The sequence below is a fragment of the Phocoena phocoena genome, chromosome 1, assembly GCF_963924675.1.
Source record: "Phocoena phocoena chromosome 1, mPhoPho1.1, whole genome shotgun sequence".
NCBI classification, from domain to species: Eukaryota; Metazoa; Chordata; class Mammalia; order Artiodactyla; family Phocoenidae; genus Phocoena; species Phocoena phocoena.
In genome coordinates this window covers 38,394,650-38,407,137 of record NC_089219.1, presented here as the reverse complement: position 1 = coordinate 38,407,137, position 12,488 = coordinate 38,394,650, and positions in this window count along the sequence as shown.

The following is a 12,488-nucleotide window of genomic DNA, read 5'->3' as shown; positions in this document are numbered from 1 at the left end:
GGAGCCCACTAAGGGCCGGGAACTCAGATCCTCTCCCTCTCTTCCCACTAGAAGAAATGAGGGCGGCCACTTAGGACCATTTTTTACTAATTAATTCAACAAATAATTCCTGAGCCCTACTATGAACCCATAGCTTGGTGAACAAGCTCTGGAGAAGCTTACTTCTACTTGGGGGAGAATTAAAGCATTAAATAAGTAAGCAAACAAGACAAAAAATCCTAGCTAGTTGATAGTGCTGTGCAGAAAATCACAATAGGAAGGTGTGACAGAGGGACTTCGATGGCTGGAGAGGTCTTCTGAGAGGTGACATTTAAGCTGAGCTCTGACTGACAAGAGTTAGCCACGCATGGGTCTAGAGAAAGAGCATTTCATGCTCAGGAAAATGGCCAGTGCAACCCTAAGGTGAGAATGAACTTGGCTTCCATGTGTCAGACCAAGAAAGAAGGGCTGCAGAGACAAGGGTGGGAGATGAAGTTGGAGAAGGTGGGAGCGGGCATAGTGCTCAGCTCCTGTAAAGCTTAGTAAACAGGGTGAGGAGCTGGGGTTTTATTCTCCGTGAGATGGGAGCCACTGGCGGGTTTTAAGCAGGGAAGTGACATGATCTGATTTATGATTGTACAGCTCACTCTGCCTGCTATGTGGAAAATAGATGTTGAGGGACACGAGGGAAAAGAGGGGCCAGGTTAGGAGGTCATTGCAGTGGGAAACGCTGGGAGTCGGGACCGGAGCGGTGGTTGTGAGCTGGGCCGATTCGACACCCTTTTTTTTTTTTTTTTTTTTGCGGTACGCGGGCCTCCCACTGCTGCGGCCTCTCCCGTTGCGGAGCACAGGCTCTGGACGCGCAGGCTCAGCGGCCATGGCTCACGGGCCCAGCCGCCCCACGGCACGTGGGATCTTCCCGGACCGGGGCACGAACCCGCGTCCCCTGCATCGGCAGGCGGACTCTCAACCACTGCGCCACCAGGGAAGCCCTCGACACCCATTTTTGAGGTCTCCCTGTCAGGGGAGTTTAAGGGAGTGAAAGAGAGGAATCTGGAAGGAAGTTCTAGAATTTTGGTTTGAGCAGCTGGGCGTATGGTGGAGGAAAAGCAAGGGCTGTTGTCAGATGAAAGGTCTGTGAACCCAGTGGAGCTGTCCTGTAGGAGCTGGAGCCGCAGGCCCGAGTTCCAGATGGAGAGCCCTGGGGAGGCAGATGCAGAAGCCATTGACCTGTGGGTGGTGGTGAAGCCATGAGTCCAGATGAGGCGTATGAGGAGAGATGAAGACCAGGAACCAGAACCTAGAGTAGTCCAACCTCTGACTCTTAGGGGAAAGAAGGGACTTGAAGTTGCCCAGTTCTGAATCTCACCTAACCTTCTGCTGACGCCAGTGCCTTTCTGATGAGGTCTGTGCACTAGGAGTCGGGGATCAGGGAGAAGTGAGTAGAATTTGAGCTCGAAGAGGTTGGGACTTCTGGCTTATTCACAGCTGTGCACTCAGTGCCTACCTGGCACAAGGTAGGTGCCCCATAAATATTTGTCAAACGACTGAATGAGTAAAGGGTGTGAATATTATCCCACAGCTAAGGTTCTGGGCCGCCGGAAACAGGGATTTATCAAGATGCCTGATTCTGGACAGGAAGGGAGAAAAGCTCCTTATGCGTGTGGGAGTTCTCCTGGCCAATTCCTGTTTTCTGCTTTGTGGGGAGGTGGGGTGACACAGGAATATAGAGCTGGCTAGATAAGCATTAATGGATGCACCTGAGGGCCAGGCTCCCCTGCATAGGAGATGGCCAGATGGATGGGCTAAGACTGAGGAAACCGGCACTGCTAGGGAGTGCCACCAGAGGGCACCCTGGGCACATGACAGGGGATAGAGGTGACAGCCCAGCCAGACTGCACAACTTTGCCTTTTCCTCTTCTGAGGAGGTGGGGAGTAGGGAGTTGGGTGTGCATGAAGGGGGTGGGTGTTAAAGTCACCCAGATTCACTAAGTGACACCTCCAACCCTGGAACCTGACCTTACAACAGAGGGAGGCCTGGTGCTGGACACAGACATCCTTTATCAAGGACACAGGTGAGTCCTGGGTCTGGTCCTGGACTGAGCCCTCCACTCTGATTTTAGACTAAGTCCTGACCTGAGCTTGATCCTGACCACATTCGGAGCCTTGACCCTGCCTGGGCCACACAGTGAACCCTGATCCTGATCTTAGACTGAGTTCTGACTTGAACCCTGACCTTTACCAAAAATTGAAACCTGATCTGGGCACAGACTGAGTCTTGGTCATGCACAAACATTAAGCCCTTATTCTGGGCACAGACAGCCCTGACCCTGATGCATGCACTAAGGCCTGATTCTAGTAACAGGTTGAGCCTGACGCTGGTCACAGAGCCCTGAATCTGGTCCCAACCTGAACTCTGACCCTAATCAATACACTGAATGCTGACCCTGAACTAAGACTGAGATTTCATCATGGTCACGGACTGAGCCTTGATCCCGAAGACTGGCTCCCACACACCCCATTGACTACAGGACCTTCCAGATGAGGTTCCCAGGCCAGGCTTCAGCCCCAGAAGGAAGTAACTTCTGGAAACACTTTGGAAGGGGAAAGAAGGAATTCTGGGTCTCTGAATGGTCTGGAAACTCCTAGACATTGCATCCCTGAGAGGCCAGACAGAGAAAGGCCGGTTCTAGGCTGTCCGGGACATGAGGGACGAAGGACAGCTGGGCCTTCTCCAGATACCCCTGGAGCTCCGGTGAGGCCTGCCCGCCTGCCTGTGCGTCTGGGGGCCTCCAGCCTGGGCGCCTCTTCCATCTGCACTTCTGACTCCCGCTAAAACCTGGGCAAGTCCCTTCCACTCACTGGGCTGTGCTCCACCCCTCGTTACCTTTCAGGGCAAAAGGGAGAAGGTGACCAGGTCATGACTGAGGGTCCCGTGTCCCCACCGTGTACCCTGGCAGGAAGAGAAGCCCCCTAGCTCTGGCCGGTCACTGCAGACAAGCAAGAGAAAGTGAATCACACACAAGGCGGCTCCATCCAGACCTCAGCCTCAGGTTGGCAGTCGTGGGTGAGACAGGAGCAGGGAGGCGGGAAGGAGGGGTCCCGGAGGTCCCCGTACCCTCCCGGGGTCTGGTGTGTGTGTGAGGACAGGAAGGTCCGCGAGGCAACACGCAGCCCCTCCGCAGGGCACACCGCCCAGGTCAGGGCCGGCCCGGGGAGCCTCGGCCCTGCGGGGCCCGAGCGGGCCCCTGCCAGGCCCTCCCCAGGCTCACCTTGGGCGGCACTGGCGCGGGCGTGGGGGCCGAGCCAGGCGGGAGCCGGGGCGGGGGAGGGGCGGCTCGAGTCAAAAACGCTGACGCCGAAGACAATGAGCTCTCCCAGGCTGAGGCAACTCATTTGGTCCCGGCCACGCTTTATTAAATTCTCATAAACCTGTCAGGGGGGACAGGGCTCGCTTCAGTTTACCTCATTAGCCCGACACAATGACGGTGGGGGGGGGGGGTGGCGGGGGGTGGCGGCAAGGGGAGGCCCGCGCTCAGCTCTGAGAACCGAGCCAGCCGGGAAGATAATTGAATTAAGTGGCTTTTGTTAATGGTTTTTAAGACTCCGAAGTGTAAATAACATTTAGGGCCTTTCTTTTAACGGGGCTGGGGTTTCAGAGACCCGGGGAGCTTAGGGGAGGCCCAGCCCAGGTCCCTGCCCCTCTGCCCCGACCCCAGGGGAGCTTGGGAGGGGCGACCCGCCGGGGCTGCCCCGGGATGCGGCGAAGTTACGCTGCGAGGAGCGAGGGGAGGGGCCAAAGAAGGTGCGACAACTTCCTGGTGGGGCTTTGAATAGAGACGGGGAGAGAGGGGGGCCGCGATCTCGAGCGGGTGGAGAGGCAGGAGCTGCCGGTGGTGAGCTGCCCAGGCCTGCAATGCCACCATTGGACAGAATGGCCAGGGCTATCCCTGGGGTGCTACTGGAGGCGTGGACTGTGAGGGTCAGGGGACCTGGCCTTCTGGGGGTGTGGGGCGGAGTACTGTTCATTCCTCGCTGCGAGGGCAGCGGGACTAGGCGGTTATGGCTGTATTGCTTATGGCCGCTGGGAGGGGCCCCCCGGGAAAGAGTGGGAGCCCCTTCGCAGGACATGTTGGAAGGCTGTGGTGGCCGGTGGACTAGACCCCAGGCTTCCTGAAGGAGACTGGACTTGAACTGAGCTATAAGAGAGACTGCAGATAGGGGTGGGGAGTTCACGTCTCTGGGGGCACAGGGCCTGGGCAGCTGCATTCCAGGGAACAGGGCCATGGAAAAGCTGCTTGGAAAGCTGTCCCCTGGCTGTCCTCAGTCACAGCTTCTCCCTCTCTGCAGACAGAACCGGGTCCAGGAGCTGATGGGGCTGGAGGCGAAGGGCTCTGGGCTAGGTCCCAAGGGGCTGGAGGGGGGAGGGGCTTGCCCTAGGCCAGCCCACAAAGGGTTAAGGCATTAATCGCCCTTGCATGCGACAAAGGGAAGTGAGTTTTCTGATCCAGAAAGGATCAGTCCCTGGGACGCCCCATCAGGCCCTTCAGCGTGAAATTACACCCCAGCGGGGGTGCTCCCCTCCCCCACACACACTACCCGCCTAGGCCTGGTACAGGATTAGGGCCTGGAGTCATCAGCTTAATAGATCCCACCCCCCCAGCCCCCCTTCTCCCCCAGAGCCTTCAGTGGAGCCTTCAGTGGAGCCTCCGGGCCTGCACCAGCCTGTCTGTCGACCTGATCTGTCTGGTCCTCTCTGGCCTCACTCTTGGTCTGCTCCTTCCATCCGTCTCCTCAGCTACACCCTGACCCCACTCTCTATTTGAGTTTCTTCATAACCTTTAATCAGCACCCCAAACATATTGGTTTCAGCACCTATCTACCTGTTGTCTGTCTCCCCACCAGCAATGAGTGCCTTGGGAGCAGGGACAGTCTCGTTCAGCACTGCATCTCCAGTTCCCAGGCTGTGTCTGGCACATAGATGGTGCTCAGTAAACATCAGTTGACTGAGGCCCCTCCCAACCACCTCACAAAGACTGGTGGCGGGTGGTCCCTAAAGTGTGGGCACTGGGACTCAAGACTGAGAGGAGGGAGCTAAAGCCTGTGCCAAGACAGGGCCACATCCTCAGGAAGAGAAGAGACGGGAAGAGACAGGGACTGGGCTACAGCCTCAGCCTCAGCCTCAGGCCCAGCCTCATCTCTAAAGGAGAAGGGCGAGGCCCTGCATGGCCAAAGGGTGCTCACTGGTCCTTGGGCACCATCCCTGGACACCCCTTCATCCCACTTCCTTGGGCAGCTGCTGGGCCTTTGCCACGAGTGCCTCCAAGCCCCATCTGCACCCACAGCGGGTCGTATGGTCCAGCATGGGGAGAGGCCCTGGATGGAACAACTGAGGAAACTGGGGGGTGAATATCACACAGAAGAGAAAACTCAGCAGGACATTCAGAAAGCAAGGCCGTCCAAGGCAGGCGGGTGGCCTGAATAGACTACCCTCCAACCTCTACACAGGAAACAGAGGCCCAGAAAAGGCCAGGGCTTGCCCAGGGCCACAGAGCAAGGCCAGACAGGAACCAGGCTCCCAGGGTCCGAGGCAGAGCCCGCCCCTCACGCTGCACCTCCAGTTCAGTTAGACAGGTGCAGTATTGGTTCCACAACAACTCTGAGCCTGGCTCTGCCCGTGCCAAGTCCTGCTCAGGGAGCTCCATCTGGGTGTCCCTGGGTGGCCAAGAGGGGTCAAGAGCGAGAGGGGCTGAGTGATCAGGTGAGGCTTCCTGGCGAGGGTGCATATGGATGGGTTCTGAAGAGTGAACAGGCTTTCCCCAGAAGGCCTGATCAGCAAGAGCAGACAGGTGGGAAGGGGCACGGTGAGTGCGGGAGGTGCCACGTGGTCCAGTTCGGTTGGAGGTCCCAGAACAGTGTGAATAGATGTCTTCTGTGTGCACACCACCCCCACCGCCCAGGCCAGGCCTGACGAGGAGAAGGCAGGTTTCAGCTCAAATGAGGAAGAACTCAAACCAGTCAGACCTGGAGCAGGCTGCCCCGCAAGGTAATGAGCTTCCCGTCCCTGCGGGTTTGTGGCAGGGGCTGGGTGTTAGTGACTCCTGCCCAAATGGGGACTGAACTGGAGGGCCCCTGAGGATGTCTGTTCTGAGAACCTGTAGCAGGAATCCCCAGACCATCCACACACCAGGCCCTCCAGTAGGCCACCGCCAGCCCACACTTGTCCATTCGTTTGGGCTTAGTGGGATCCTGGCAGCTAGAACAGGAGAAAGGGAGAGGAAAAGACAGGCAGAAAGACTCCTTTTGCAGGTCTGGCTACTCCAGGTCCTGCCTGTATACCTGGAGCTTCCACCCAGTGCAGTCAGGGGCTTCAGTCCAAGCCCAACTTAAACACAGGGACTGAGGCCCAGAGAGGGACTTCTCCCATGTCCCACAGTCCGAGAGGCAGGTCGGGGCTTGCTGGCTGCACAGTCTCTCTCTAGGTGGCTTACCAAGAGCAGACTGAAGGTAAGTCTGAATGAGGCAAGCCTCTCAGGTATCTTGTCGGCCCTGCCTCCAGAGGGTCCGTGTATGCTGGGGAGGGACCCCAGGACCAAGGATGCCCTGCACCTGCTAAAAGAACCAAAACTCCCTTTCATCTCTCCCATGTTGTCAAGCATCCACCTCAGCCTAACCTACAATTGTTCCTGAGGCACTAGGGCTCCTGTTTCTTGGAGCTCTCTCCTCCGGGAAAATCTTAAGGTAAAAAAGTGTTCCCGCCCTCCTGGCTGCCCAGCACATCTGTGTGGAGGCGAGGAATGGATGGGCTGAACTCTGAAGGACCCAGGCTTCCAGGTCTGCAGCCGCTCAGGTGGGGACGGCAACAAAGAGCCGCTTTGTGAGCACATGCTCACACTCACACACACCCACACACGCCCCACACGAGCTCTTTCCAAGAATGGCTCTTCAAACCTGGTTGCCAAGATAAAGGAACCACTGGGCGGTCAGTCCCCAGGAGGAAATATCGCTCCCGTGGCCTTTGTTGTTCAAAGGGCTTTGCAAAGTCTCCAGACTCCTCTTGGAAAGGATCCCAGGCTGGGGTGGCGAGTTCCCCACAGCTGGGGACTTAGGTGAGGATGGCATGGCCTCCCCAGCCTGGCAGGGGGAGGAGCACCCCAGGGGGCCAGGCTTAGAATCATTAGCAGCTGTGGCAGCGGTTTAATCCTCCGCTTCCATTATTAGCTCACTGGATTCCCACGGGCTGGGGGGTAGACAGAGATCTCCCCATTTTACAGATGATAAAACAGAGGTTCACAGAAGCCTAGCAGCTTACTAAAACAGCCCCACAGTGAGTCACTGCTAGAAATGAAATTGACTTGGTACCAGTGACAGACTTAGCTCAGCCCTGCCCCGAATTGAGCTCTGCCCTGGCCCCATTCTGAGCCCCAACTCTGACCTCTAATTGAGCTGTGATTTGCCCTAGACTGAGCCCTACCCCCAGCCCCAAATGATCCCTGATCCCAGCCACACACAAAGCTTTGACCCTGGCCCCATTCTGAGCCCCACCTCTGTCCCCTAACCGATGTGCCCCGGGCTGATCCCTGATTCTAGCCTCAGACTTATTCCTGGCCCTGTTCCAGACCAATCCCTGATCCTTGCCTCAGATTGCCTCCCCTGTTAACTGTAAACCTCACGAGGTTAGAGACCTGTGCTCCTCGTGCACTGCTGCTGCTTCACATTTATGTATGTGTGATTATTCGAGTAATCTCTATTTTACCCACTAGACAATCATAGGGCCAGTCTAGTTTTGTTCGCCAGCACTTATAAGAATGTAATCATAGCAATAATAACAAGTATTTATTGAGTATTTACTAAATGCCAGGCTTTGTGCTAAGTGTTTTACAGATGTTATTTAAACCTCACAAAGAACCCCGAAGTCAGTGTTATCATTAGGCTGTTTTACAGATGAGGACACTGAGCCCCAAGATCGCACTAGGAGGAGGTATATAGAAGTGTAGTATATTCTTAGTAGTTCCCTCCACCCATCACATTCAGCTGCCTGGTGAGGGATGGGGGTGGACAGGGAAGGCTCAGCTGTAAGACGAAGCGGAGGCATTCGGGCAGGTGGGAGAAGTTGAGGGCTTTCTGGAGACTCGGAGTTTCTAAAGCCTCAGAAGGGCCGAGTGAGTCAGACTGAGGGAGATTGTGATGAGGGCGTGAGAGCCGCTCCATAATTGGTGGAGTCCGGGGCAATATGAAAATGCAGGGTCCTTTGTTTAAAAGTTAAGGATTTGGGGGCTTCCCTGGTGGCGCAGTGGTTGAGAGTCCGCCTGCCGATGCAGGGGACACGGGTTCGTGCCCCGGTCTGGGAAGATCCCACGTGCCGCGGAGCGGCTGGTCCCGTGAGCCATGGCCGCTGAGCCTGCGCGTCTGGAGACTGTGCTCCGCAACGGGAGAGGCCGCAACAGTGAGAGGCCCGCATACCGCAAAAAAAAAAAGTTAAGGATTTTGAAATGGAGACATCAGAAAAATACAGGGCTTGAGCCCAGGGGCCTATGTGTCCCCAGGGTGTCCTCAAGAGAGCAGATGGTGTGTGAGGATGGATGCATGGAGTCAGGGAACAAGGGTGTTAAACAGCAGCTCGGGCCCGGGTCTGACCCTCGTGTGGGTATCTGGGCAGTGTCTTCAGCAGGCCCAGGGCAGCAGTCGTGGAGTATCTCCAGGCACCAAGCTGGCAGTGTGGCTTGGAGGCCTGCGTGTAGGGGGGAGTTGGAGCCACTATCCCAGCGTTGGGGGGATGCTGTCCAGAGTGTAAGCCAGGGAGAGTGCACATCTGGGAGTGGGGCAAGTGTGCAACCTCCAGGTGAGGCTGAGGGCTTGTATGGGTGGTGTGTGCCAGCGTAGCAGAGACAGACACACAGACACCCTGAGACTGTGTGGTGCAATGCAGAAGTCAGCACGTCCCGTGTATCACAGAGAGGATACGTGTGTGAGTGTGTGTGTGGTTGTGAACGGGGGAGGGTACGAGTGTCCCTGGGAGTTGGGAGTGTGTGTGTGACTGTGGGTGAGAATGTATGCAGATCCCCACCTGACCTCCTGGGGCTGGCCCTGTCCCCGTTAGGAGGGGATCCCAGGGGGAGATGTCTCCCAGCCTGCCAGCCCCCAGGCCTTGGAGGGGCCAGGTCCCCTCTGGGAGACCTTCCTGCCTGCATAGGGTGAGCAGAGCTGCACAGCCGCCTCCTAGGCTGCCCGGGTGATCCTGGGCCAGTGGTGTCAGGTTCCTGGTGCCGGGCCCTCCCTCTGCAGCCCTCTGAGGGCCTTTGTTGGAAGTTCAGACAAACTTGTCAGGCGGGCGGGCAGGAGGCTGCCTCCTAATCGGCTTTCCCAGAAGGGAGCAGAGAATGAGAGATGGGGTGGGGTGGGGGTGGGGGAGCTCCAGGCCCGGCAGCTCTGTGGGAAACGGGGGAGGGGCTGACCCCACCCTGCCCCGCCCTAAAGGGGTCCATCCCCCAGGACCCTCTCAGATGGTGCCCCTTCCACAGGGCCCCCAAAGAACCCTGGACCGAAGGAAAACACGGGCCAAGGTCTAAGGAAATGAGGATTCAGGGAGAAGCTCCAGGGAGCCCCCATGCCTTTCTCATCTCACCCACGGTGGGCTGTCTGAGCACCTACTGCGTGCCGGGCACAGGCCACTCAGCCCCTCGGTCTCCTCCAGACCCTTCTCCTCTTGGTCTCACCTAAGCCTCCCAGGAAGCAGGCTGGACATAGTTAATGATTCCCAGTCAACAGAAAAGGAAACTGAGAACTAGAAAGGGGCAGTTATTTGCCCAAAGTCACCAGCAAGCCGGGAGCGGCTTGTCCCAACTCCATAACAGAATTTTCTTTGCTTTGTAGTCAGTGTTTCCCTGAGGTCCCATCCTCAGAGTCCCCTGTGTGATCTTACTTAGTGACATGGTTTCATTCTCTGTCTCTGTTGACAACCACCAAGGTGAAGTGCATGGATTCTGAGGTTAGCCAGGTTCATACCTTGGTTTGCCCAATACTTAGCTGTGTGGTCATGGGCAAGTTATTTAACTTCCCTGCGCCTCAGTTTCTTTATCTGTTAAATGGGGATAATAATACCACATAGAGTTATGTGAGTATTAAATGACAATATATGTGAGGTGCCAGTCACGGAGAAAGTGTCACGTAAGTACTTATTAAATAAAGACAGCAGCGCAGACAGACCCCTCTTTTGCGCCCTGATCTAGTACATCCCAATATCTTCCCTTGAATAAATTACCAGTCTAACCCGGGCTCATTCCCCTCACCCCAGCCCAAGGGTCCCCATCCACCAAGCCAGAGACTCAGGAGCACCCTTGACCCCTCCTAAACCTGCAGTAACCATAGTAATTCTACTTCCTTCCTCTCACCCCTCCTCCCCTAGTCCACATTGATGTCACCCTCCTCCCACCAGGATGTGACAGTGGCCTCCTCTCCGGTCTCCTTACCTCCTCCTGAGCCACCATGCAGCAAAGGTATGAGGGGTTGGGATTTTCTAAGATGCAAATCTGATCACCCCACTCCCCCACTGGGTGGGAATAGCTCCCAACGCCCTTTGGGCTTGAGTCCGCGCTCCCAGCTTTCCTTTCCCTCCTCAGCCCCTGACACTACCCCGCACCGTTCTCAAGCCCCACCTGGACAGGCCCTGGCTCCCCCAGGGCTCGGGGCTCACCAGCTGTCGGTCCTGCAGCTCTGTGCCTCCCAGGATACTCTTCTCTCTTGCCCTCCTGGTGAACACTGGACCTATGGGACTCAGCTCAAAAGTCTCCCTCCCAAGGGCCCTTCCTGACCTCCCTGGGCTGACCTAGGGACCCCTCCTCTGAACTCCTGTGGTCCTCTATTTTTTGAACCCCAAATAAGCCTGTTTTGTACTGTCTTAAGAGAAGGGACCATGTTTTCCTTACTCGTTTCTATGTGCCCAGCACAGGGCCAGGCATACAGCAGGTGCTCAGTAAGTGCTGAGTGCATGAGTGATTTGAACTGCAGAGTTCCCAGGGTGCCCTCTCCACCAGGGAAGGTGTATACCTGGGGCAGAGGTATGTAGGGGCAGGCGGGGCTCAGGTCCGGGAGGGGCAGTAGGAGATTTGGGGCAGACATTTGATCAGCCAGCCCCTCCCAGGGAGGTGGGAAGGCAAGGTGAAGGGGGTGCTCCCCGCCCTAATCCTCAGTCCCACTGGGGAGAGAGGAATGTGCCTCCTAGGGTCCAGCTTCGACCTGGGAAATGGGGGGGTCAGGGCCCCATGGGTCCCTCTGGCCTGAGGCGCCTTCCCTGGGAAGCCCAGCAAGCAGCTCCCTGCACACCAGTCAGGTCTGCTGGTGTTCTCCTTCCAGGAAACCCCCAGAGGGGACTCTCACCCACAAACCCCAACCCCGAGCCTGCACCACCCCTTCTGGCTCAGGGGCCCTGTGCAGAACCTCTGTGCAGAACCCCGGGGAAGGGCCATGACGGCTGAGTAGGGGAAATTGCCAGTCGTCTTTTTCTTAAAAGGAGGAGCTTCATAAATCTCCAGTCCATCCAGCACCACAGCAGAGTCCCTCCTCCTCCTCTGCTTCCTCACCTCTGAGGCCAAAGGGTTCCCTCCCTCCATAAGCTGCCTATCCCATTGGAGAACAGCTCTGGCTTTAGATCCAGTGTGTCTTCCCGTCATTCCGTCATTCCCACAGAACCCCCGCCCCTCTCCGTCCAACGTACCCATCCCCCAGACTACCCCGAATACCCTCAGCTGCCCTGCCACACGGGCTTGGGTGAGGACCAAGCCGCCCAGAGAAGATGGTGGAACCCTTCCCCGCCCTGGTCCCTCTGCTCCCCATGACCTCCCCAGAGTGGCACACCAGCCACAGACTGGTGAGGGCCCTGGAGGGAGCTAGACCACCGTGACCACTGGCCACAGCGCTGGATCACCGTGAGCAGACCTTGAGGCAGACGACATCTGCTCAGCCCACCATGGGTATCTCTGGGAATGAACCTGGACCGAGGGCTGTGCTGCCAGATTCTCTTTTATTACCAAGTAGGACAAAGAACAGGTCACAACGCCACAGGAAGTCAGACAGACAGACGGAGGGATACACAGGACAGAGTGTCATGCTGTACTACGCAGGGGCTGGAGCCGGGGAGGGGCATTTGAGTCTTGTTTTTTCAACTAACAGAATAAATAAATACGGTACACAGTGGTTTTGCCACGGGCTGGCACGACCTCTAAGCACAAAAGGTCACAAAACAGCTGGTTTGGAAAGCAGTCTGTACAGCCCGCTGCTGCGGAGTTGGGGTGGGGGCCCAGGCCCCTGGATCATGCTCTGGGGAAGTGAGGAAGCAGGGAAATGGAGACCTCAAACAGGAGGGAGAGGAGAGGAATGAGGCCTTCCTGGAAGCAACAGTCAGAGCCTCTGGCTCTCAGCCTTGAGATGACCAGGCCAACCTGGGAGAGACTTCAGCCTCAGTCTCAGGTGTGGTGGGACCACCCCAAGCTGATAGGAGATGCAGGGTACGG